We start from the raw sequence: 27,244 nt of genomic DNA on the forward strand, positions 1-27,244 counted from the left end.
ATGGTCACCTGTCCTGCTATCTCCTCCTGTGGCTTGGACATCGCTCTGTGGAGCACCTTGGGTAAATGCACTGTATAATGTGTAAGTTGCTGTTATTGCAGGACCGGCTTCTCCGTAAACTCCGGGTAATCGTCGCCAAGTTAACCATCCTGGGGACATCTGTGCTCCAGCACACGTGAACTATTGCTGTGCGGGTTCCATGTTTTAATACATTTAAATTCTAACTATAGTAAAGTGACATACAGATTTTATCCTGAGGCAGATCCTCTTTACTGCTGGTGATATTATTATGGGCTGGCAGCCTGGAGGTTGGACAGTGTACAGAGCGACAGATTGTGAGATAGAGCCTGTGATTCAGCATGGCATGGAATGTGTTCACAGATGCCTGAGTCTGAACATTAGCTGTTTTCTTTCTTTAAAGCCACAAATCGTTGAAGGTGGCAAGTGTTATGTATTAATGCTTCGGGGTCACCAGACACCAGAGGGCGCCGCGGTCGGAGGTCATTGGGCTGTATGCATGTGGCATGTGTGCTTGGTCACCTGTATATAAGCTGGGTGTCCTTGTCACGCTGGCACACTTGGGCTGGAATAAAGATGGATCAGGTGGCACCTGAGTGAGTTTACAGTAACCAGGCTCTTGAGTCATTACAATTGGCGACGAGGATGGGATTTGTCGCCGACCTGCGACGTCTTGCTGAACCGTATAAGTTCGGGAACATGCTGGAAGACATGCTGCGTGATATCTTTGTGATAGGCATCAGCCGTGATGTGATCCTCAGGAAGCTGTTGGCTGCAGAGACGCTGGATTTGAAAAAGGCCATCACGACTGCCCAGGCATGCATGACGACGGATGATAATTTGAGGCAGATATCATCGATGAGTCGCAGTTCCACGGCAAGTACTGTTAACTCACTCAGGTGCAACCTGATCCATCTTTATTCCAGCCCGAATGTGCCAGCGTGACACAGACACACAGCTCATATACAGGTGACCAAGCACACATGCCACATGCGTACAGCCCGATGACCTCCGACCGCGGCGCCCTCTGGTGTCTGGTGACCCCCAAGCATTAATACATAACAGCAGAGCAGGTTGAGAAAGCATTAAAAACACTTACAGCATCCTGGGCTTCATCCATAGAGGCATCGGCTGAGAAATTTGGGTCACTTGCGCTTACCGTCAGGGTACAAACGATTTTTCGCCCAGGCACGGCGCCACTAACGACACCCGCTACATTCGGCGGGAGTCTAGCGGCAGCGGTTCCCATAGCACCCCGTTAGCGCCCTAGACCCTAAATTGGGCAACGCTCCCTGAAGCTGCGCTGGGCGGCCGCAAGTTAAAGGGGAGGTGTGGCCCTTGAAAAAAAACATTCTGCCGATTTTGTCCTGCGCCCTGTTGGTGCTTTGATCATGAGGTCCGTTCCCGATCGGTCAGCTCGAGTACCGACCTGTTGACACGGCAACCCTGCTCCTCCATGGTCCAAGTAGGACCCTTTCAAAAAGGAGTTAGATGAGGTCCTTACTACTCGGGGGATCAAGGGGTATGGCGAGAAAGCAGGAATGGGGTACTGAAGTTGCATGTTCAGCCATTAACTCATTGAATGGCGGTGCAGGCTAGAAGGGCCGAATGGCCTACTCCTGCACCTATTTTCTATGTTTCTATGTTTCATTACTGCAGAGTGTGTAGCTTGGGCCCTCCCCTCTAATGCAGGGCCGAGCCTCTCCTACACACAGTGCTACATGGCCCAGTGCATAGTGCCGCAAACCGCTCCCAACCCACCGCCCCGCTCCCGACCCGCTCCCGATCCCAAATGGAGCGCAATGGAATTTCACCTCTATAGAGTACAAAAGTGTGGAAGTTACGATGACCCACTATAAACACTGGTTTGGCCTCAACTGGAGTATTGTGTCCAATTCTGGGCCCCGCACTTTAGGAAGGATGTGAAGGCCTTCGAGAGGGTACAGAAAAGATTTAGGAGAATGATTCCAGGGATGAGGGACTTCAGTGACGTGGCTAGACTGGAGAAGCTGGGGTCGTTCTCCTTGGAGCAGAGAAGGTTGAGAGGAGATTTGATCGAGATGTTCACAATCATGAGGGGTCTGGACAGAGTAGATAGAGGGAGAAACTGTTCCCATTGGTGGAAGGATCGAGAACCAGAGGACACAGATTTAAGGCGATCGGCAGAAGAACCAAAGGCGACATGAGGAAAAACATTTTTACGCAGCGGGTGGTTAGGATCTGGAATGCGCTACCTGAGAGGGTGGTGGAGGCAGACTCAATCTTGGCTTTCAAAAGGGAGTTGGATAAGTATCTGAAGGAAAAAAAAATTGCCGGGCTACGGGGAAAGGGCGGGGGAGTGGGACTGGCTGAGGGGCTCTTGCAGAGAGCCGGCACAGGCTCGACGGGCCGAATGGCCTCCTGTGCTGTAACCGTTCTATAATTCACTGAAGTTTTAAAAAGTTGACTCTCGGCCAGTGCTGCAGTCCCAGCTCTGAAATGTGCTGATTGGCAGGCCTGGGTATGGGGCCAAAATGTGCCAAGCAGCATTGCTCTGTGTGAAGGCAATTGTTGAACAGATTTGTCCCTAACATCAGCTGATTGGTTTCCTGCTCAATATGTGACCTGAACTGAGGGAGGGAAATAGAAATATAATTTTACACGTCTCCTACAAGGTATCTCTGGTCCACAACCCCTCACTGTGGCACTGTGAGGATGAGAACTGCTAGATTTTGGCCCAAAGTGTTTAAATTACAACAGCTTGCATATATATAGCGCCTTTAACGGAGTAAAACATCCCAAGGTACTCCACAGGAATACAATAAGATAACAATTGGCACCGAGCCAAAGAAGGAGATATCAGGTGGTTTGACTGAAAGTATGGCGAAGGAGATAGGTTTTACGGAGCGTATTGAAGGAGAGAGAGGCGGAGGTGAATTCCAGTGCTGAGGGCCTCAATGGCCGAAGGCACAGCCAACACTGTTGGGGGCGAAGGGAGTGGGATGGACAAGAAGCCAGAGTTTGAGGAACATAGACATCTCTGAGAGAAGAAATTTCTCCTCATCTCTGTTTTCAATGGGCGGCCCCTTATTCTAAGACCATGCCCTCTAGTTCTAGTCTCCCCATCAGTGGAAACATCCTCTCTGCATCCACCTTGTCAAGCCCCCTCATAATCTTATACGTTTCGATAAGATCACCTCTCATTCTTCTGAATTCCAATGAGTAGAGGCCCAACCTACTCAACCTTTCCTCATAAGTCAACCCCCTCATCCCCGGCATCAACCGAGTGAACCTTCTCTGAACTGCCTCCAAAGCAAGTATATCCTTTCGTAAATATGGAAACCAAAACTGCACGCAGTATTCCAGGTGTGGCCTCACCAATACTTTATATAGCTGCAGCAAGACTTCCCTGCTTTTATACTCCATCCCCTTTGCAATAAAGGCCAAGATACCATTGGCCTTCCTGATCACTTGCTGTACCTGCATACTATCCTTTTGTGTTTCATGCACAAGTACCCCCAGGTCCCGCTATACTGCGGCATTTTGCAATCTTTCTCCATTTAAATAATAACTTGCTCTTTGATTTTTTCTGCCAAAGTGCATGACCTCACACTTTCCAACATTATACTCCATCTGCCAAATTTTTTCCCACACACTTAGCCTGTCTGTGTTCTTTTGCAGATTTTTTGTGTCCTCCTCACACATTGCTTTTCCTCCCATCTTGATATCATCAGCAAACTTGGCTACGTTACACTCAGTCCCTTCTTCCAAGTCGTTAATATAGATTGTAAATAGTTGGGGTCCCAGCACTGATCCCTGCGGCACCCCACTAGGTACTGGCTGCCAACCAGAGAATGAACCATTTATCCCGACTCTCTGTTTTATGTTAGTTAGCCAATCCTCTGTCCATACTAATATATTACACCCAACCCCGTGAACTTTTATCTTGTGCAGTAACCTTTTATGTGGCACCTTGTCAAATGCCTTCTGGAAGTCCAAATACACCACATCCAATGGTTCCCAGGGGGTGGTGAGCCGCCTTCTTGAACCGATGCAGTCCGTGTGGTGAAGGTGCTCCCACAGTGCTGTTAGGGAGGGAGTTCCAGGATTGTGACCCAGCGACAATGAAGGAACGGCCGATATATTTCCAAGTCAGGATGGTGTGTGACTAGGAGGGGAAAGTGGAGGTGGTGGTGTTCCTATGCGCCTGCTGCCCTTGTCCTTCTAGGGGGTAGAGGTCGCGGGTTTGGGAGGTGCTCCGAAGAAGCCTTGGCGAGTTGCTGCAGTGCATCTTGTAGATGGTACACACTGCAGCCACGGTGCGCCGGTGGTGGAGGGAGGGAATGTTGAAGGTGGTGGATGGGGGGGCCAATCAAGTGGCTGCTTTGTCCTGGATGGTGTCGAGCTTCTTGAGTGTTGTTGGAGCTGCACTCATCCAGGCAAGTGGAGAGTATTCCATCACACTCCTGACTTGTGCCTTGTAGATGGTGGAAAGGCTTTGGGGAGTCAGGAGGTGAGACACTCGCCGCAGAATCCCCAGCCTCTGACCCGCTCTTGTAGTATTTACGAGGTTAGTCCAGTTAAGCTTCTTGTCAGTGGTCAAATATAATGAGGCTTCACCACATGCTTTTCAGATCGCCTGTGCCAAAATTATAATTTCAAGATTACTTACAGAATTCAGTTTGCAATGTTTATATTCCAGTAGTTTTGTCCCTTTTGGCAAATTGTGTATGCTTGTACAGTTATCTGATGTGGCTCAGTGGGTAGCACTCTTATCTCTGAGTCAGAAGGTTGTGGGTTCAAGTCCCACTCCAGGAACTTGAGCACATAAATCCAGCTGACACTCCAGTGCAGAGCTGAGGGAATGCTGCACTGTCAGAAGTGCCGTCTTTCGGAGGAGATGTTAAACCGAGGCCCCGTCCTCTCTCAGGTGGATGTAAAAGATCCCATGGCACTATTTCAAAGAAGAGCAGTGGAGTTCTCCCCAGTGTCCTGGGGCCAATGTTTATCCCTCAACCAACATCATTGAAACTGATGAACTGGTTATTATCACAATGCTGTTTGTGGGAGCTTGCTGTGCAGAAATTGGCTGCTGTATTTGCTACATTACTACAGTGACTACACTTCAAAAAGTATTTCATTGGCTGTGACATGCTTTGGGATGTTAAAGCTGCTGTATAAATGCAAGTCTTTCTGTCATACATGTATCCAGAGTTCTGTTGATCGAGTAAGTGTCTCAATCCAACAACCATATTTAATACTTTAGTAAAAATCAAATGTATCAGGCCTTACACATAAGCCCATCAATGCCACTGCAGCATTCCCCCTTTAAAAATAAGTTCTCTTGCGATTACTCCAAGGCACTGTGTAAGTGAGCTGAAAATATTTGACTGTTTTCAGATTGAAACGTTTGACCAGAAATAGGTCACTGCATCTGCGATGAGTTTGTGGAATATAAAGCTAGTCTGTCTGGTTTGAAGATGTGTTGCGTTTTTAATGAGCAGGTTCTGTGTGAGATACACTGGCATAGACTGGCTGATTTTTCTGCTAATTGCTTTCATTAATGTCCAGCCATTTCGCAGGTCTGAAATGGCTTATGTTTAATGAACACTGACTGATTCCATAGTTACCGCTAAATTTCAGGCTTTATGTATTCAGCCAAAATGGAACTGAATGGCATTTTGCTAATTAATTATAATTTCCTGATTCCTGGCTTTCATTCCAAACTCATCAATGACTTAAGCCAAATTTTACAAATCATATTGCACAATCCTCGCAAGGGAATAAAAATTGCCGCTTTCAAACTAGCGACCGGTCAATACTGCCGATTTCTCGCGATGCATTTTCCTTCTCCATTGGATTCTCACACCACTTTCTTGCACAGAGTCATGAGAAAGCAGTGTGGAGATGGCCCAATGATTAGAGTGCCTGTGTGTTAGTTATTTCACCCAGTAAATCGGAATTGGTATCCGAATACTGCCATTTGGCCCTTTGGAGGGCCGGATTTGCCATATTTTCATTGGAGAGTGTAAGACTCCCCCTACCAGCATTGTATCCCCGCTCCCGAGGACTCCCTGCTCACATCTCTGCAATTGACTTGGGCTGTACATGCACAAATTCAGAATTTATGTTCTAGGGGACCCAGTGCTTGGCTGTAACATGTTTTCAGTAGATGGTGCACTCTGTCATTTTGTGGTTAAGGCCGAGTTGCTGCTTAATTCCATCACATGACTGATCTACAGTGACGGAACCCTCATCATTGTGGTACCGCCTATGATTGTGGCAGGTCTGTCCATATCCATCCCTTCCTCTCCTGTGTCTGTTTGAGGTCCAGGCCACAATAACTCTTCCCTCAGTGGCTTTAGACTGAAAGCCCATTCTTGCTTCACTGTTGTTTCATCTCCTGCACATCCTGGACCCATGTTCCTGCATGTCTTCCCATTCACTGAATTCCTGCACTAGTATGTCATACCTGTCACTGCCTGTGCGGCACCTTTAAATGAGGCTGTCCCTCCCACTGGGAGCTCTGTAATCGTCCAGTGCTCATGGGCTACTTTTTCTGCAATACGCTCACTGAATCTGACCACAATTCCCTTTGCTCCCACTTGACATCTCTTGGCTTCATTCTCCCCCGCTTCTTTCAATCCACTTCTGCCTTCTGTGTTACAAGGAATTTGTTCTATGTCAGTTGTTCTGTGCTTTGTAAAATCTGACAATTTCTTGCTGTCAAACACATTCCATTGCAACTATTCCACTGTCAGTAACATGTTTTAAACTGAGCTCAATCCATATGTGGTGAACTTTACACACAGCGAACCAGAGGAGGGCAAGCAAGACATGTGTCTAAAGCTAGAATTTCACAGTTTAAGTGGCCAATGAAGATGGTTCTAAAGTTATTGGAGAGGGCTCTTGTTGTTAGGTTTAGCAGTGTAAGAAAGGAAGTTGGAAGCTGCTGTTAATATGCCTTTGATTTGCTCCTGTTTTGTGAGCTACAGAACAAACACAAAGCTGATTTAAGTAACGCCTCGATTTCAAAATTCTCAGCCTTGTTTACAAATCCCTCCATGGCCCTCGCCCCTCCCTATCTCTGTAATCTCCTCCAGCCCCACACCACCCCGGAGATTTCTGCACTCCTCTAATTCTGCCCTCCTGAGCATCCCTGATTATAATCGCTCCACCATCGGTGGCCGTGCCTTCTGTTGCCTGGGCCCCAAGCTCTGGAACTCCCTCCCTAAACCTCTCCGCCTCTCTACCTCTCTTTCCTCCTTCGAGATGCTCCTTAAAACCTCCCTCTTTGACCCTGCTCTAATATCTCCTTATGCGACTCGGTGTCAAAGTTGTTAACTCATAACACTCCTGTGAAACGCCTTGGGATGTTTGACTACGTTAAAGGCGCTATATAAATACAAGCTGTTGTTGTTGATTCCCAGCTCACCTGCCACCTTTCTGCGAATCTTTAGTTATTATTGATCAATATTCTCCTGCTGTGGTATCAAGCTTTTTGCCTTCTGTGTGGGCTGATGAGAAGTTTAGCAGCAAAATACCAAAGGTCCAGGTGGGGGCTGATGATGGTGAGATGGGCTGACACAAATACTCGCTTTCCTGCCAAATCCCAGATTGTTTTATCAGTTTTTTTTTTAAACCCTTTACTTTCAGAGCTGTCCAAACCCTGGACTATAGCGCTGGGTCATGGGAACGGACACGATTAAGCACCAACGTGAATCGCTGACAATTTACTTTTTTTAATTACTGAAGATTTAGCAAATTCTTGGCAGAACACAGAGCCTAAACCATTGCTGTGCTGAGATTATTGGCGTACCCAAGGTTTTGTCCGAATATTAACCTAGAAAAAAGCTAATGTTTGTGCCAGTATAATTTCCTCGAGTCGCTGCTTGTACAGCCAGCCATTCACTGAGTTTGTTGTGTTGTAAACAGACTGGCATTGTCTGCACACAGCCATTACTGTTCCATACAATAAGCGTGGATATTTTATTAATGACCAAACCCTCAACTGCAGCAGTTTTCACAGCAGAATGATTTGACGCACATTAACACAATCAGATAAAGCATCAGACTGTAATTCTCTGAATACACAGGAGGTTGAGGGCGGTTAACACTTTATTTAAGTCACTGTGAGGCTAATCCTGTCAGAACCTGTAACCTCAAATCCCAACAGAGAGTCACTCACTGCTAAATGATTACGTTTCTCCTAAAGCTACACAGTGCTACAGGCAACAAATGGCCCTTAATTTACCGAACTTTCTCTGAAAATTAAGTTATTTGATCTAATTATTTTGAAGTGCAATTGATTGATGGCGTATTAGGTGAAGCAATGCGTCGAGAATACTCGGGAAACACCAAGGAAGCTGACATTTGGGAGGTGTGCAAAGATCTACATTGTCCTTTTATTGCAGATATAATCATTCCAAAGCAGGTTGAAGCAGGTCTTTGCTTGTGGTGCCCGGTGTTGCTTAGATATTTGGCCTAAAGTCAAAAGCTCAGGAAGACTGACTTTCAGAACTCTTCAATTAGGAACGGAGTAAGTATCACAAATGCTCAAAGATCATTTTAAAAAATTAATTCCTGGGATGTGGCAAGTCCGGCATTTATTGCCCATCCCTAATTGCCCCTTGAGAAGGTGGTGGTGAGCCGCCTTCTTGAACCGCTGCAGTCCGTGTGGTGAAGGTGCTCCCACAGTGCTGTTAGAAACATAGAAACAGAGAAACATAGAAAATAGGTGCAGGAGCAGGCCATTCAGCCCTTCTAGCCTGCACCGCCATTCAATGAGTTCATGGCTGAACATGAAACTTCAGTACCCCCTTCCTGCTTTCTCGCCATACCCCTTGATCCCCCGAGTAGTAAGGACTTCATCTAACTCCCTTTTGAATATATTTAGTGAATTGGCCTCAACAACTTTCTGTGGTAGAGAATTCCACAGGTTCACCACTCTCTGGGCGAAGAAGTTTCTCCTCATCTCGGTCCTAAATGGCTTACCCCTTATCCTTAGACTGTGACACCTGGTTCTGGACTTCCCCAACATTGGGAACATTCTTCCTGCATCTAACCTGTCTAAACCCATCAGAATTTTAAACGTTTCTATGAGGTCCCCTCTCATTCTTCTGAACTCCAGTGAATTCAAGCCCAGTTGATCCAGTCTTTCTTGATAGGTCAGCCCACCATCCCGGGAATCAGTCTGGTGAATCTTCGCTGCACTCCCTCAATAGCAAGAATGTCCTTCCTCAAGTTAGGAGACCAAAACTGTAAACAATACTCCAGGTGTGGCCTCACCAAGGCCCTGTACAACTGTAGCAACACCTCCCTGCCCCTGTATTCAAATCCCCTCGCTATGAAGGCCAACATGCCATTTGCTTTCTTAACTGCCTGCTGTACCTGCATGCCAACCTTCAATGACTGATGTACCATGACACCCAGGTCTCGTTGCACCTTCCCTTTTCCTAATCTGTCACCATTCAGATAATAGTCTGTCTCTCTGTTTTTACCACCAAAGTGGATAACCTCACATTTATCCACATTATACTTCATCTGCCATTCATTTGCCCACTCACCTAACCTATCCAAGTCACTCTGCAGCCTCATAGCATCCTCCTCGCAGCTCACACTGCCACCCAACTTAGTGTCATCCGCAAATTTGGAGATACTACATTTAATCCCCTCGTCTAAATCATTAATGTACAGTGTAAACAGCTGGGGCCCCAGCACAGAACCTTGCGGTACCCCACTAGTCACTGCCTGCCATTCTGAAAAGTACCCATTTACTCCTACTCTTTGCTTCCTGTCTGACAACCAGTTCTCAATCCACGTCAACACACTACCCCCAATCCCATGTGCTTTAACTTTGCACATTAATCTCTTGTGTGGGACCTTGTCGAAAGCCTTCTGAAAGTCCAAATATACCACATCAACTGGTTCTCCTTTGTCCACTTTACTGGAAACATCCTCAAAAAATTCCAGAAGATTTGTCAAGCATGATTTCCCTTTCACAAATCCATGCTGACTTGGACTTATCATGTCACCATTTTCCAAATGCGCTGCTATGACATCCTTAATAATTGATTCCATCATTTTACCCACTACTGAGGTCAGGCTGACCGGTCTATAATTCCCTGTTTTCTCTCTCCCTCCTTTTTTAAAAAGTGGGGTTACATTGGCTACCCTCCACTCGATAGGAACTGATCCAGAGTCAATGGAATGTCAATGCATCCGCTATTTCGAAGGCCACCTCCTTAAGTACTCTGGGATGCAGTCCATCAGGCCCTGGGGATTTATCGGCCTTCAATCCCATCAATTTCCCCAACACAATTTCCCGACTAATAAAGATTTCCCTCAGTTCCTCCTCCTTACTAGACCTTCTGACCCCTTTTATATCTGGAAGGTTGTTTGTGTCCTCCTTCGTGAATACCGAACCAAAGTACTTGTTCAATTGGTCCCCGTTATGACTTCCCCTTATTCTGACTGCAGGGGACCTACGTTTGTCTTTACTAACCTTTTTCTCTTTACATACCTATAGAAACTTTTGCAATCCGCCTTAATGTTCCCTGCAAGCTTCTTCTCGTACTCCATTTTCCCTGCCCTAATCAAACCCTTTGTCCTCCTCTGCTGAGTTCTAAATTTCTCCCAGTCCCCGGGTTCGCTGCTATTTCTGGCCAATTTGTATGCCACTTCCTTGGCTTTAATACTATCCCTGATTTCCCTAGATAGCCACGGTTGAGCCACCATCCCTTTTTTATTTTTACGCCAGACAGGAATGTACAATTGTTGTAATTCATCCATGCGGTCTCTAAATGTCTGCCATTGCCCATCCACAGTCAACCCCTTAAGTATCATTCGCCAATCTATCCTAGCCAATTCACGCCTCATACCTTCAAAGTTACCCTTCTTTAAGTTCTGGACCATGGTCTCTGAATTAACTGTTTCATTCTCCATCCTAATGCAGAATTCCACCATATTATGGTCACTCTTCCCCAAGGGGCCTCGCACAATGAGATTGCTAATTAATCCTCTCTCATTACACAACACCCAGTCTAAGATGGCCTCCCCCCTAGTTGGTTCCTCGACATATTAGTCTGGAAAACCATCCCTTATGCACTCCAGGAAATCCTCCTCCACCGTATTGCTTCCAGTTTGGCTAGCCCAATCTATGTGCATATTAAAGTCACCCTTATAACTGCTGCACCTTTATTGCATGCACCCCTAATTTCCTGTTTGATGCCCTCCCCAACATCACTACTACTGTTTGGAGGTCTAAACACAACTCCCACTAACATTTTTTGCCCTTTGGTGTTCTGCAGCTCTACCCATATAGATTCCACATCATCCAAGCTAATGTCTTTCCTAACTATTGCATTAATCTCCTCTTTAACCAGCAATGCTACCCCACCTCCTTTTCCTTTTATTCTATCCTTCCTGAATGTTGAATACCCCTGGATGTTGAGTTCCCAGCCCTGATCATCCTGGAGCCACGTCTCCGTAATCCCAATCACATCATATTTGTTAACATCTATTTGCACAGTTAATTCATCCACCTTATTGCGGATACTCCTTGCATTAAGACACAAAGCCTTCAGGCTTGTTTTTTTTAACACCCTTTGTCCTTTTAGAATTTTGCTGTACAGTGGCCCTTTTTGTTCTTTGCCTTGGGTTTCTCTGCCCTCCACTTTTCCTCATCTCCTTTCTGTCTTTTGCTTTTGCCTCCTTTTTGTTTCCCTCTGTCTCCCTGCATTGGTTCCCATCCCCCTGCCATATTAGTTTAACTCCTCCCCAACAGCACTAGCAAACACTCCCCCTAGGACATTGGTTCCAGTCCTGCCCAGGTGTAGACCGTCCAGTTTGTACTGGTCCCACCTCCCCCAGAACCGGTTCCAATGCCCCAGGAATTTGAATCCCTCCCTGCTGCACCACTGCTCAAGCCATGTATTCATCTGCGCTATCCTGCGATTCCTACTCTGACTAGCACGTGGCACTGGTAGCTATCCCGAGATTACTACTTTTGAAGTCCTACTTTTTAATTTAGCTCCTAGCTCCTTAAATTCGTCTCGTAGGACCTCGTCCCTTTTTTTTACCTATATCGTTGGTACCAATATGCACCACGACAACTGGCTGTTCTCCCTCCCTTTTTAGTATGTCCTGCACCTGCTCGGATACATCCTTGACCCTTGCACCAGGGAGGCAACATACCATCCTGGAGTCTCGGTTGCGGCCGCAGAAACGCCTATCTATTCCCCTCACCATTGAATCCCCTATCACTATCGCGCTCCCACTCTTTTTCCGGCCCTCCTGTGCAGCAGAGCCAGCCACGGTGCCATGAACTTGGCTGCTGCTGCCCTCCCCTGATGAGTCATCCCCCCCAACAGTACTCAAAGCGGTGTATCTGTTTTGCAGGGGGATGACCACAGGGGACCCCTGCACTACCTTCCTTGCACTGCTCTTCCTGCTGGTCTTCCATTCCCTATCTGGCTGAGGACCCTTCTCCTGCGGTAAGACCAACTCACTAAACGTGCTACTCACGTCGTTCTCAGCATCGTGGATGCTCCAGAGTGAATCCACCCTCAGCTCCAATTCCGCAACATGGACCATCAGGAGCTCGAGGTGGATACACTTCCCGCACACGTAGTCGTCAAGGACACTGGAAGTGTCCCTGAGTTCCCACATGGTACAGGAGGAGCATAACACCCGACCGAGCTCTCCTGCCATGCCTTAACCCTTAGATACACTTAAATTGGCAACATCAATGCTAAAAGTTACTGACTGATACAAAAAAGAAAAAGAAAATCTACTCACCTATCAGCAGCCAATCACTTACCCCCTAGGCTGTGACGTCACCTTTCTGTTTCTTTCTACTTCTTTTTTGCCTTCTCCCTATAGCTGCACAAGCCACGCCTCACCAACGAACTCCCGACGCCTCTCGCCGTTAGGGAGGGAGTTCCAGGATTGTGACCCAATGACGATGAAGGAACGGCCGATATATTTGCAAGTCAGGATGGTGTGGAAACCACCAGAAGTTATTCACTAAGCTCAGGTTCCAAACTGAAACTCTCAACTCTTCAGATCAGTTTTGTCGGTTATCTCTCAAACATTTCCCACCTCGACTCTTACCTCAGCCCACCCGCCCCTGAGATACTCATACATGCCTCTCCCACCCCTGTGACCCACTGCTCCCCTTCTGGACCTCCGTCAACCCCAGCCCGTCGAAGGTTTTGCTGTCCCCGCAAAAGTACCGCTCACCTATCACCTCCCACCCTTGCCTGCCCACATTGGCTTCCGCACCTCACACCCTTCAATTTAAAAGTCTAGCCCTTGTCCTTAAATCTCTCCAAGACCTCCTTTTCTCTGTAACCTCGTCCAGCCTTACAGCCCAACCTCCACATTCTCCATTCCTCTCACGCCTCCCTTCAGTCCACGATGTGGGGCCAAGCCTTCATCCATCACGACCAGGGGCGGATTAACCGTGGGTTGGATTAACCGTGGGATGAATTAACCGTGGGATGGATTAACCGTGGGGTGGATTAACCACGGGGTGGATTAACCGTGGGATGAATTAACCATGGGGTGGATTAACTGTGGGATGAATTAACCATGGGGCGGATTAACCGTGGGACGGATTAACCGTGGGACGGATTAACCGTGGGTTGGATTAACCATGGGACGGATTAACCGTGGGGTGGATTAACCGTGGGATGAATTAACCGTGGGATGGATTAACCGCGGGGTGGATTAATCGTGGGATGGATTAACCGCGGGGCGGATTAACCGTGGGGCGGATTAACTGCGGGGCGGATTAACCGTGGGGCAATGAGGCTGCAGCCCCAGGCCCACCAAATAAATGTAGGAAAAAAATATAAGACCTCCCAAATAGGCTGAATAGAATCGACAATAAGAGGAAAAACAAGACCAAGAAAAATATTGTTCATTGGCCCAATGTGTACATACCTATTTTTGTAGAGAGAAGATCTTTACTATTTATCTGTGTTATTATTTAACTGAGTTATTATATAATATATTTAATATATAAAATATGTTAATATATAATATATTATTTGTTATTTGTTATATTTATGCATTTGATTTGTTTGTTTGTTTCAGGTCAGACCAGCGATCACAGTCAATATAACTACTGGGGTACCAAGAGCTGCCATTGATGGGAGAGAGAGGCAAGGCTGAGGCTGAGGCAGGCCAGCAATTCTTTGCAGGGCCTGGAGGAGCACTCCTGCTCTCCTCCCACCAAGGTACCCTCAGGCTGGCCTCTGGCCAGGTACCGCTGCCATAGTGGGTGCCGTGTGGACATCCCGCGATTTCAAAGCAAAGATCACACGGTGACGTCGGTGACATCATCAGGCCGCGACCTCAGCGGGTTACGCAGGCCGCCACCTACCGTCCTGTGCCTGAAACGTACCGGGTTAACATGGCAGCGGGTGGGTGAGAGCACGGTGCGGCCCGCCCCGCCCCTCAGCTACCCTGCTGGGTGGGTCAGATTACCGCTAGGGCCGATTGGTCAACGTCCCCAGTGCCCGAACACGCTGAGCCTCGGCGTCAGGACCAGGAGGCCTAGCCCAGAGCTGCTCCTTCTCCGGACAGTCGCCGCTGGCTACAGGAACCGCCTCAGTCCCACGAGGCTCAGATACAGGGATCGGTGCTGGGGCCTCAACTATTTACAATCTATATTAATGACTTGGGACCGAGTGTAATGTAGCCAAATTTGCTGATGATATAAAGATGGGTGGGAAAGCAAGTTGTGAGGAGGACACAAAAAATCTGCAAAGGGATATAGACAGGCTAAATGAGTGGGCAAACATTTGGCAGATGGAGTATAATGTGAGAAAATGCGAGGTTAGCCACTTTGGCAGGAAAAATAAAAATGCTAATTATTATTTAAATGGAGAGAGATTACAAAGTGCTGCGGTACAGGGACCTGGGGGTCCTTGTGCATGAAACACAGTTAGTGTGCAGGTACAGCAAGTAATCAGGAAGGCAAATGGAATGTTGGCCTTTATTGCAAGGGGGATAGAGTATAAAAGCAGGAAGTCCTGCTACAACTGTACAGGGTATTGGTGAGACCACACCTGGAGTACTGCATATAGTTTTGGTCTCCGTATTTAAGGAGGGACATACTTGCATTGGAGGCTGTTCAGAGAAGGGTCACTGGATGAAGTTGTTGACTTATAAAGAAAGGTTGAGCAGGTTGGGCCTATACTCATTGGAGTTTAAAAGAATGAGAGGTGATCTTATTGAAACATAAATGATGCTGAGGGGGCTCGACAAGGAAGATGCAGAGGAGATATTTTCACTCATGTGGGAATCTAGAACTAGGGGACATAGTTTAGGAATAAGGAGCCGCCAATTTAGAACTGAGATGAGGAGGAATTTCTTCTCTGAGGGTTGTAAATCTGTGGAATTCTCTGCACCAGAGAGCTGTGGAAGCCGGGACTTTGAATATATTTAAGGTGGAGATAGACAGATTGTTGAACAATAAGGGAGTAAAGGGTTATGGGGAGCGGGCAGGGAAGTGGAGCTGAGCCCAAGATCAGATCAGCCATGATCTTATTGACTGGCGGAGCAGGCTCGAGGGGCCAAATGACCTACTCCTGCTCCTATTTCTGTTCTTATACACAAAGTACTGCCTGCCTCCACTTTGGGCACGCAACTGCCTCCCATGCAGAATTTCACAGTTAGCGAAGGATCAGAAAGGGACAAAGGGGAGATTGAGGATTGTCGGTGGGGTCAGACATGTGTGATATAATAGATTTAAGGCACACCGTATTTCTGCTTTTATTCCCTTCACCTGGTCCAGTGTTCTTGAGGCCAGTTCATTGGATATATTCAAGAGGGAGTTAGATGTGGCCCTTATGGCTAAAAGGATCAAGGGGTATGGAGAGAAAGCAGGAATGGGGTACTGAGGGAATGATCAGCCATGACCTTATTGAATGGTGGTGCAGATTCGATGGGCCGAATGGCCTACTCCTGCACCTATTTTCTATGTTTCTATGTTTTTCTATTATAATAAAAATTAACATTTTTAAGCAACTTTAAAACAAAATTATACCGTAAAAAAGTTTGTTCATCTTTATTTCAGCTTTGCCTTCTCCCCATGTGAGAGTCCCAATCTTTGTTTTTCTCTCGAATATTTCTTAAAAATTAGTATTTTAAGAGCTTACCCACTTTTTGGTTCCCGATCTGTGAGAATTCTGCGTTTTGATTGGCTGCTTAGACAGCTTGTTGACGTCACATTAGGGAATCCCCATTAACTTCCGCTGATTTCAATTGAATGACGAAAAAGCCAAACTTTTCACCACAGAGGCTGTGCGATCTTCGTTATAATATCGAAATCTATAGATGACACAAAATAGGGGCTGTGGTTAATGATGAAGGGGCACTAAGGGATTTCAGAAGGTCAGTGACAAGTTAGTAGACTGGGCAAGTAGATGCCATTTGAATTTAATTGGAGGAATGTGAGGTGAGAGAGAATAAGGATTTGAAAGCAGGATAGTATCATCGTTTTTAAAAAGGAAGTGGATAAATGAGGAAATAAAATGTAAAAGGGCGCAGGGAAAGAGTCAGAAATTGGGTTCCACGGGCTGGCACAAACAAGATCGGCTGAATGGCTTCCTTTGGGGCCACAAAATCCAGGCCAATTATGGTTGGGAAATTTACAGTTGGCAAACAGGAAGTGTTTAATTAAATATTGCCAATGCTACAATTGGAATTCATTCCGTTCAAATTAAAACAGAGGACCAAGAGTTTAATTCAGGATGTAAATAATAGTATTGGGGTAAGTAGAAGTCTTTCAAGGTCTCTCCGCCTTTAAGTAGGTTCTTAAAACCGACTTCTGACCAAGCATTTAGTCACCTGTCAGTCTCGCCTTGTGTGGTTCGGTGTCAAATTTTGTTCGATAACATTCCTATGAAACGCCTTGGGACATATAACTGCGTTAAAGGTGCTATATAAATACAAGTTGTTGTTGTTGAGGAAGATTGAACCAATTCTAAAATAAGAGAAGAGCTGGTGAGAAAAAATCAGCAGCAACCGAAGGAAAACCCCTGGGAACATCTGGATTAATAAATATATTGTTTACTCATTCCGGGATGTGGGCATCGCTGCAAGGCCAGCATTTATTGCCCATCCCTAATCACCCTTGAGAAGATGGTGCAATGGATTGTTTTTTAATTAATGTACAGTCAACATAAAGCGAAAGAAAGTATTGGCCCACCTAAAACTGCAATCTGGACACAAAAACCAGCAGAAATATTATAAACTCACAGTCATAGAATTTTATAGCACAGAAGGAGGCCATTAGGCCCATCTTGTTTGTACCAGCTCTCTGAAAGAGCTGTTCATTTAGTCCCAATTTGCTACCCTTTCCCTGCGCCCTTTTAGATTTTTCGAGTGTGGTCAATGCTTCGATGCTGGGGATGTTGGCCTGGGCGAGAACACTGACGTTGATGCGTCTGTCCTCCCAGTGGATTTGCAGGATCTTGAGGAGGCAGCGTTGGTGTTACTCCTCCAGCGCTTTGTGATGTCTACTGTATATAGTCCACGTCTCTGAGCCATATAGAAGGGTGGGTATCACTTCTGCCCTGTAGACCATGTGCTTGGTGCCAGATTTGAGGTCCTGGTCTTCAAACAACCTCTTCCTCAGGTGACCGAAGGCTGCGCTGGTACACTGGAGACGGTGTTGGACCTCGTTGTCGATGTCTGCACTTGTTGATAGTAGTCTCCTGAGGTATGGAAAATGGTCCACGTTGTCCAAGGGTGCACTGTGGATTTTGATGACCAGGGGACAGTGCTGTGTGGTGGGGTCAAGTTGGTGGAGGACCATTGTCTTACGGATGTTTAGTGTAAGGCCCATGCTTTTGTATGCCTCGGTGAAGGTGTTGACGATGCCTTGGAGTTCGGCTTCTGAGTGTGCGCAGATGCAAGTGTCGTCCGTGTACTGTAGTTCGATGACAGAGGATGGGACGACCCTGGATCTAGCCTGGAGGCAACATAGATTGAACAGGTTCCTATTGGTTCGAAAGTTTAGTTCCACTCCAGCGGGGAGCTTGTTGAGCGTGAGATGGAGCATGGCAGCGAGGAAGATCGAGAAGCGGGTTGTCGCGATGACTCAGCCCTGCTTGACCCCAGTCCAGACGTGGATTGGGTCTGTGGTGGATCCGTTGGTCAGGATCACGGCTTGCATGTCATCGTGGAGCAGGTGGAGGATGGTGACAAACTTTTGGGGGCAGGCGAAACGGAGGAGGACGCTCCATAGTCCCTCACGATTGACAGTGTCAAAGGCCTTTGTGAGGTCAAAGAAGGCCATGTATAAGGGTTGGTGCTGTTCCCTGCATTTCTCTTGTAGTTGTCGTGCGGTGAAGATCATGTCCGTTGTACCCCTTAGTGGACGGAATCCGCATTGCGACTCTGGGAGGAGTTCTTTAGCCACAGGGAGAAGACGGTCGAGGAGGATTCTTGTGATGACTTTCCCAGTGGCCGACAGCAGGGAGATTCCTCTATAATTACCGCAGCCGGACTTGTCCCCTTTTTTGAAGATGGTTACATACGGCATCTCTGAGATCTTCTGGCATGCTCTCCTCCTTCCAGATAAGGGAGATGAGGTCATGCATACACACCAATAGTGTAGATCAAGATCCATGGCGTGGCCCTGGACAACGTGGACCATTTCCTTTAACTCGGGAGCCTCTTATCAATAGGAGAAGATATTGATGATGAGATCCAACACCGCCTCTAGTGCGCCAGTGCAGCCTTCGGCCACCTTTGGAAAAGTGTTCGAAGACCAGGCCCTCAAAACTGCCACCAAGCTCATGGTCTACAGGGCTGTAGTAGCCTTTCGGTATGGCTCAGAGACATGGACCATGTACAGTAGACACCTCCAAGTCACTGGAGAAATGCCACCAACGATGTCTCCACAAGATCCTACAAATCCCCTGGGAGGACAGACGCAACAACATTAGCGTCCTCGATCAGGAAAACATTCCCAGCATTGAAGCACTGACCACACTTGATCAGCTCCGCTGGGCAGGCTGCATTGTCTGCATGCCAGACACGAGATTCCCAAAGCAAGCGCTCTACTCGGAACTCCTTCATGGCAAACGAGCCAAAGGTGGGCAGAGGAAACGTTGCAAGGACACCCCCAAAGCCTCCCTGATAAAGTGCAACATCCCCCCTGACACCTGGGAGTCCCTGGCCAAAGACCGCCCTAAGTGGAGGAAGTGCATCTGGGAGGGTGCTGAGCACCTCGAGTCTCATCGCCGAGAGCATGCGGAAATCAAGCGTAGGCAGCGGAAGGAGCGTGCGGCAAACCTGTCCCACCCTCCCCTTCCCTCAACCACTGTCTGTCCCACCTGTGACAGGGACTGTGGCTCTCATATTGGACTGTTCAGCCACCTGAGGACTCATATTAAGAGTGGAAGCAAGTCTTCCTCGATTTGAGGGACTGCCTATGATGATGCTTCTCCACCATACTTTAGTGCCTCAGTGGGGATTCCAGCTGCTCCTGATGCCTTTGAGCTGCCCTTGAGCTGATGGATGGCCTTTTCTATCTCGTGCTGGGGTGGGCTTGTGCTGAGATGGTGGCAGGTAGCATGCTGCGGGATGGAGTCAAGGACATTCGCGTCGAAGACAGAGTCTCGATTAAGGAAATCTTCAAAGTGCTCCTTCCAGCCAGCCCTGACTGCCTCGGTGTCCTTGATGAGTACCTCCCTGTTCTTGGCCAGCGGTGGGGTGGGGCCTTGGGTGCTTGGGCCCTAGGTGGTCTTAACTGAAGAATCCTCGCATGTCGTGGTTGTTGGCCAACTGCTGAATCTCCTGCGCTTTCTCCATCCACCATTTATTTAGGTTGCGGGTTTTTTGTCGGACCTCAGGCTTCAGCTGCCTGCAATGCTGCTTTGCTGCTCCCGAGTTGTGTTGCTGCTTTAGGTTCAGAAATGCACGTTTCCTATATTACAAAATTGACGATACTTCAAAAGTACTTCATTGGCTGTAAAGCGCTTTGGGACGTCCTGAGGTTGTGAAAGGCGCTATATAAATGCAAGTCTTTCTATATTAATAAAGTTAATGTAATTGAACTTGCTAAGTGTGTGGATAATACAAAAATATAAGGCAGTAAAAATTTTAAGGAACAATGCAGTAGGATGGATTTATCTCTCCGATAATTGAGCAGTCGAGGATCCGCACAGACTAAGCGTAAAGTAATTCGCAGAAAATGTGAAATGGGATATTGCTGCAAGGTGGGGCTGTAGAGAGAGTCCAGGGTGGATTGGATAACCTGTAATACAGGCAGCACAGGACTCAGGGTACAGTGAAATAGGGCCATAAGCAGACGGGGAGTGCACAGAGTATGAGTTTGCTCTGTTACTGTACTGTCAGATTTGATGTACTGTGTACAGTCCTGTTGCTTTAGAGAAGCAAATAATGAAGGTGGTCAAGAATTCCAATTGTGAGGAAAGGTGAGGAACTTGGAACGTAGAATGCTACCAGGTGACCGAATTAAAGTTTTCAGGTTTACGGAGAGAATCAACACAATTGATCCAGACCAAAAATTGGCAAATAACAGTGCAAGGTTCAAACAACCTATCTGGAAATTGAGGAAGTGAAGAACAATGTTAAGCAATAAAAGGAAATTGAGTCATCGTGTAATAAATGACCACATCAAACCCCTGTGGTGAACAGCGTACCTGGATTAAAGGATAAAGATTGAGCAAGACATTGGGTGAGTCGCCTGATTGCATCATTTCATTGTTTTATGGTCTATTCACACGCTGCAAACTGTCCCTGACTCACTTAACCCTTTATCAACCGAGTGTACTGGTCTGGACACTGCTGGCTGCAGTACTTCCTAACTGGGATACAATTATCTAGGATATGAGCACATTTTTATATAAGAACATAAGAAATAGGAGCAGGAGTTGGCTATTTGGCCCCTCGAGCCTGCTCCGCCATTTAATAAGATCATGGCTGATCCGATCATGGACTCAGCTCCACTGCCCCGCCCGTTCCCCATAACCCCTTATCCCCTTATCATTTAAGAAACTGTCTATTTCTGTCTTAAATTTATTCAATGACCCAGCCTCCACAGCTCTCTGAGGCAGCGAATTCCACAGATTAACAACCCTCCGAGAGAATAAATTTCTTCTCATCACTGTTTTAAATGGGCAGCCCCTTATTCTAAGATCGTGCCCTCTAGTTCTAGTCTCCCCCATCAGTGGAAACATCCTCTCTACATCCACCTTGTCAAGCCTCCTCATAATCTTATACATTTCAATAAGATCACCTCTCATTCTTCTGAATTCCAATGAGTAGAGTCCCAACCTCCTCATAAGTCAACCCCCTCATCCCCAGAATCAACCTAGTGAACCTTCTCTGAACTGCCTCCAAAGCAAGTATATCCTTTCGTAAATATGGAAACCAAAACTGCACGCAGTATTCCAGGTGTGGCCTCACCAATACCCTGTACAACTGTAGCAAGACTGCCCCACTTTTATACTCCATCCCCTTTGCAATAAAGGCCAAGATTCCATTGGCCTTCCTGATCACTTGCTGTACCTGCATACTAACCTTTTGTGTTTCATGCACAAGTACCCCCAGGTCCCGCTGTACTGCAGCACTTTGAAATCTTTCTCCATTTAAATAATAATTTGCTCTTTGATTTTTTTTCTGCCAAAGTGCATGACCCCACACTTTCCAACATTATACTCCATCTGCCAAATTTTTGCCCACTCACTTAGCCTGTCAATGTCCTTTAGCAGATTTTTTGTGTCCTCCTCACACATTGCTTTTCCTCCCATCTTTGTATCATCAGCAAACTTGGCTACATTACACTCAGTCCCTTCTTCCAAGTCGTTAATATAGATTGTAAATAGTTGGGGTCCCAGCACTGATCCCTGCGGAACCTCACTAGTTACTGATTGCCAACCAGAGAATGAACCATTTATCCCGACTCTCTGTTTTCTGTTCGTTAGCCAATCCTCTATCCATGCTAATATATTACCCCCAACCCCGTGAACTTTTATCTTGTGCAGTAACCTTTTATGTGGCACCTTGTCAAATGCCTTCTGGAAGTTCAAATACACCACACCCACTGGTTCCCCTTTATCCACCCTGTTCGTTACATCCTCAAAGAACTACAGCAAATTTGTCAAATATGACTTCCCCTTCATAAATCCATGCTGACCCTGCGTGACTGAATTATGCTTTTCCAAATGTCCTTCTACAAGCTCCTTCCATGAGCTGCACTGTTCTTTTGTTAAGGTTACAAAAATGGACAATGAGAGCGCGGAGGCCGGAGTTTCCTGAAACAGTTGTTTAAAATTCGCTCACGGGATGTGGGCATCACTGGCAAGGTCCAGCATTTATTGCCTGTCCGTACTTCCCTTGGGAAGGTGGTGGTGAGCCACTGCAGTACTTCATAGCGGGTTAGTACAACTGAGTGGCTCGCTGGGTCATTCCACAGGGCAGTTAAAAGTCAACCACATTGTTGTTTCAGGGTCACCGTTACTGATACTGGCCTTTTATTCCAGATTTATTTAATTAACTGAATTTAAATTCCCCAACTGCCGTGGTGGGATTGTGAACTCGTGTCTCCGGATCATTAGTCCAGGGCTCGGGATTATTGATCTAGTAACATAACCACTACGCTACCGTTCCTCATATGTCAGCAGCACAAGGGGTAAACTCTTCAGGGGTGCTATAATTTGATGCAGGAATATAAAATTGGCAAAAGAGTGTGCTTGGCGAACAGTTTTTGTTCAACAAAACATATTTCTACAAAAGTAGAGATGAACGACAGCTGAAGATTACACGGAGAGTTACAGTGAGACAGGACAAAATCACAATTTGTGCAGAGTGACTCAATGGAACAAAGTATTATTTACCTGCATAAATTATTAAATTACAATTGACTATTGGAATGTCAAAATAATAAAACATTTAATTATCAACTTGTTTAAGATCCTTAAGTCCGATCACTTGCAATGCAGGGTTTGAGTTCCATGTGTTTGGGAGATTTAGGGCTAAGCAAGATGGGTATAATAGAATGGGAACAGTTGTGATGTGTGTGTCAGCCGTGGCTCAGTGGGCAGCACTCTCGCCTCTGAGTCGGAAGGTTGTTGGTTCAAGTCCCACTCCAGGGACTTGAGCACGGGAGCAGGAGACTGAAATCCAGACCAGCACCCACTGTACATGTGTGACCGACATGGAGAGTGGGGGGGCCTCAGATTACACGGACCAGCGGCAGAGACCTGGGTACGGTAAAGACAGGTTTATTCAGAGAAAGTGTGTGAAAGGCATACAGAGAGAACACACAGAGCAGGTCATGCAGAGAGAAAGGGAAACAATTAGAATGTGAGCAAAACCGAGCATGCAATAATTAATACGTTCCCCCACTAAAAACAGAACACAAAATGTGTGGCCTGCAACATCAGGGAGAGAAGCAATTAGTGTAAACTGGTAATCGGGTAGTAGCACAGATGTGCTGTCTGTACTTGGCAGCTTCCGACATGTGAGTCTGTCGGATTACTGCTACCATATTCTCTGAAATCTGAAATGTAAATTAGCTTCAAATCACCAATTGCTCAATGGGTCAGGTGCTTCGTGTAGTGTGAGAACAATGGTTGGGAAACATTAAACAGTGCTGAATTGATCAATCTATCACCTGCTGACTTGACTCTGACGATGCAGACTCGGGAACATGGATATGTTCATTTGGGCAGCTGGGCCAGTCACATGAGTCACATGCTGGGAGAACAATGGAGAGAAGGAAGATAATTATGAAAGTAAACTAGCACAAAATATAAAAACAGATAGTAAGAGTTTCTACAGGTACCTAAAAAGGAAAAGAGTGGCTAAAATAAATGTTGGTCCCTTGGAGGATGAGACTGGGGAATTAATGGCAGAGACGTTGAACAAATATTTTGTATCGGTCTTCATGGTAGAAGACACTAAAAACATCCCAATAGTGGATAATCAAGGGGCTTTAGGTAGGGAGGACCTTAATACAATCACTATCACTGATGAAGTAGTACTCGGTAAAATAATGGGACTAAAGGCGTCCAAGACCCCTGGACCTGACGGCCTGCATTCTAGGGTCTGAAGAGAAGTGGCTGCAGAGATAGTGGATGCATTAGTTGTCATCTACCAAAATTCCCTGGATTCTGGAGCGATCTCAGCGGACTGGAAAACCGCAAATGTAACACCCTTATTTAAAAAATTAGGCAGACAAAAAGCAGGAAACTATAGACCAGTTAGCCTAACATCTGTCGTTGAGAAAATGCTTTACTAAGGAATCAGTAGCGGGACATTTGGATGAAGGGACTGAGTGTAATGTAGCCAAGTTTGCTGATGATACAAAGATGGGAGGAAAGCAAATTGTGAGGAGGACACAAAAAATCTGCAAAGGGATATAGACAGGCTAAGTGAGTGGGCAAAAAATTGGCAGATGGAGTATAATGTGGGAAAATGTGAGGTTATCCACTTTGGCAGAAATAATAGAAAAGCAAATTATAATTTAAATGGAGAACAATTGCAAAGTGCTGCAGTACAGAGACACCTGGGGGTCCTTGTACATGAAACACAAAAAGTTAGTATGCAGGTACAACAAGTGATCAGGAAGGCAACTGGAATGTTGGCCTTTATTGCAAGGGGGATAGAGTATAAAAGCAGAGAAGTCCTGCTACAACTGTACAGGATATTGGTGAGGCCACACCTGGAGTACTGCGTACAGCATTGGAGACTGTTCAGAGAAGGTTCACTGGGTTGTTTCTGGAGATGACGGGGTTGACTTATGAAGATAGGTTGAATAGGTTGGGCCTATACTCATTGGAGTTCAGAAGAATGAGAGGTAATCTTATTTGAAACTTAAAAGATAATGAGGGGGCTTGACAAGGTGGATGCAGAGAGGATATTTCCACTCATAGGGGAAACTAAAACTAGGGGACATAGTCTCAGAATAAGGGGCCGCCCATTTAAAATTGAGATGAGGAGGAATTTCTTCTTTCAGAGGGTTGTAAATCTGTGGAATTCTCTGCCCCAGAGAGCTGTGGAGGCTGGGTCATTGAATATATTTAAGGTGGAGATAGACAGATTTTTGAGCGTTAAGGGAGTGAGGGGTTATGGGGAGCGGGCAGGGAAGTGGAGCTGAGTCCATGATCAGATCAGTCATGATTTCATTGAATGGTGGAGCAGGCTCGAGGGGCCAAGTGGCCGACTCCTGCTCCTATTTCTTATGTTCTTATGACTTCACCATTGTTTTGTAAGATTTGCTCAGACAGAATGAGTGATCCACCTGTAACTCGCGGGCTGTGGGGGGGGGGTCGGTGTGTGTGGGGTGTGTTGGTGTGTGGGGGGTGTCGGTGTGGGGGGGGTGTCGGTGTGGGGGAGGTGTGTTGGTGTGTGGGGGGGTGTCAGTGTGTGGGGGGGTGTCAGTGTGGGGGAGGTGTGTTGGTGTGTGGGGGGTGTCGGTGTGTGGGGGGTGTCGGTGTGGGGGGGGTGTCGGTGTGGGGGAGGTGTGTTGGTGTGTGGGGGGGGTGTCAGTGTGTGGGGGGGTGTCAGTGTGTGGGGGGGTGTCAGTGTGGGGGTGTGTCGGTGTGGGGGAGGTGTGTTGGTGTGTGGGGGGGGTGTCGGTGTGTGGGGGGTGTCGGTGTGGGGGGGGTGTCGGTGTGGGGGGGGTGTCAGTGTGGGGGGGGTGTCAGTGTGTGGGGGGGGTGTCGGTGTGGGGGGGGTGTCAGTGTGTGGGGGGGGTGTCAGTGTGTGGGGGGGTGTCGGTGTGGGGGGGTGGTGTCAGTGTGTGGGGGGGGTGTCAGTGTGTGGGGGGGTGTCAGTGTGTGGGGGGGTGTCAGTGTGGGGGGGGTGTCAGTGTGTGGGGGGGGTGTCGGTGTGGGGGGGGTGTCAGTGTGGGGGGGGTGTCAGTGTGGGGGGGGTGTCGGTGTGGGGGGGGTGTCAGTGTGGGGGGGGTGTCAGTGTGGGGGGGGTGTCGGTGTGGGGGGGGTGTCAGTGTGTGGGGGGGTGTCGGTGTGGGGGGGGTGTCGGTGTGGGGGGGGTGTCAGTGTGGGGGGGGTGTCGGTGTGGGGGGGGTGTCAGTGTGTGGGGGGGGTGTGTCGGTGTGGGGGGGGTGTCGGTGTGGGGGGGGTGTCGGTGTGGGGGGGGTGTCGGTGTGGGGGGGGTGTCAGTGTGGGGGGGGTGTCGGTGTGGGGGGGGTGTCGGTGTGGGGGGGTGTGTCGGTGTGGGGGGGGTGTCGGTGTGGGGGAGGTGTGTTGGTGTGTGGGGGGGTGTCAGTGTGTGGGGGGGTGTCAGTGTGGGGGGGTGTCGGTGTGGGGGGGGTGTGTTGGTGTGGGGGAGGTGTGTTGGTGTGTGGGGGGGGTGTCAGTGTGTGGGGGGGTGTCGGTGTGGGGGAGGTGTGTTGGTGTGTGTGGGGTGTCAGTGTGTGTGTGGGGTGTCAGTGTGTGGGGGGGTGTCAGTGTGGGGGGGGTGTCAGTGTGTGGGGGGGGTGTCAGTGTGTGGGGGGTGTCGGTGTGGGGGGGTGGTGTCAGTGTGTGGGGGGGGTGTCAGTGTGTGGGGGGGGTGTTAGTGTGTGGGGGGGGTGTCAGTGTGGGGGGGGTGTCGGTGTGGGGGGGGTGTCAGTGTGTGGGGGGGGTGTCGGTGTGGGGGGGGTGTCAGTGTGTGGGGGGGGTGTCGGTGTGGGGGGAGGGTCAGTGTGTGGGGGGGGTCAGTGTGGGGGTGTCGGTGTGGGGGGGGTGACAGGGTGGGGGTGTCAGTGTGGGGGGGGTGTTGGTGTGGGGGGAGGGTCAGTGTGTGGGGGGGGTCAGTGTGGGGGTGTCGGTGTGGGGGGGTGACAGGGTGGGGGTGTCAGTGTGGGGGGGGTGTTGGTGTGGGGGTGTCGGTGTGGGGGGGGGGTGTCGGTGTGGGGGGGGTGTCAGTGTGGGGGGGGTGTTGGTGTGGGGGTGTCGGTGTGTGGGGGGTGTCAGTGTGGGGGTGTCAGTGTGGGGGGGGTGTTGGTGTGGGGGTGTCGGTGTGGGGGGGGGGTGTCGGTGTGGGGGTGTCGGTGTGGGGGGGGGTGTCAGTGTGGGGGTGTCAGTGTGGGGGGGGTGTCGGTGTGGGGGGGGGGTGTCGGTGTGGGGGTGTCGGTGTGGGGGGGGGTGTCAGTGTGGGGGTGTCAGTGTGGGGGGGGTGTTGGTGTGGGGGTGTCGGTGTGGGGGGGGGTGTGGGGGGGGGGGGTGTCGGTGTGGGGGTGTCGGTGTGGGGG

This window comes from Pristiophorus japonicus, chromosome 18, assembly GCF_044704955.1.
Source record: "Pristiophorus japonicus isolate sPriJap1 chromosome 18, sPriJap1.hap1, whole genome shotgun sequence".
Classification (NCBI taxonomy): domain Eukaryota; kingdom Metazoa; phylum Chordata; class Chondrichthyes; family Pristiophoridae; genus Pristiophorus; species Pristiophorus japonicus.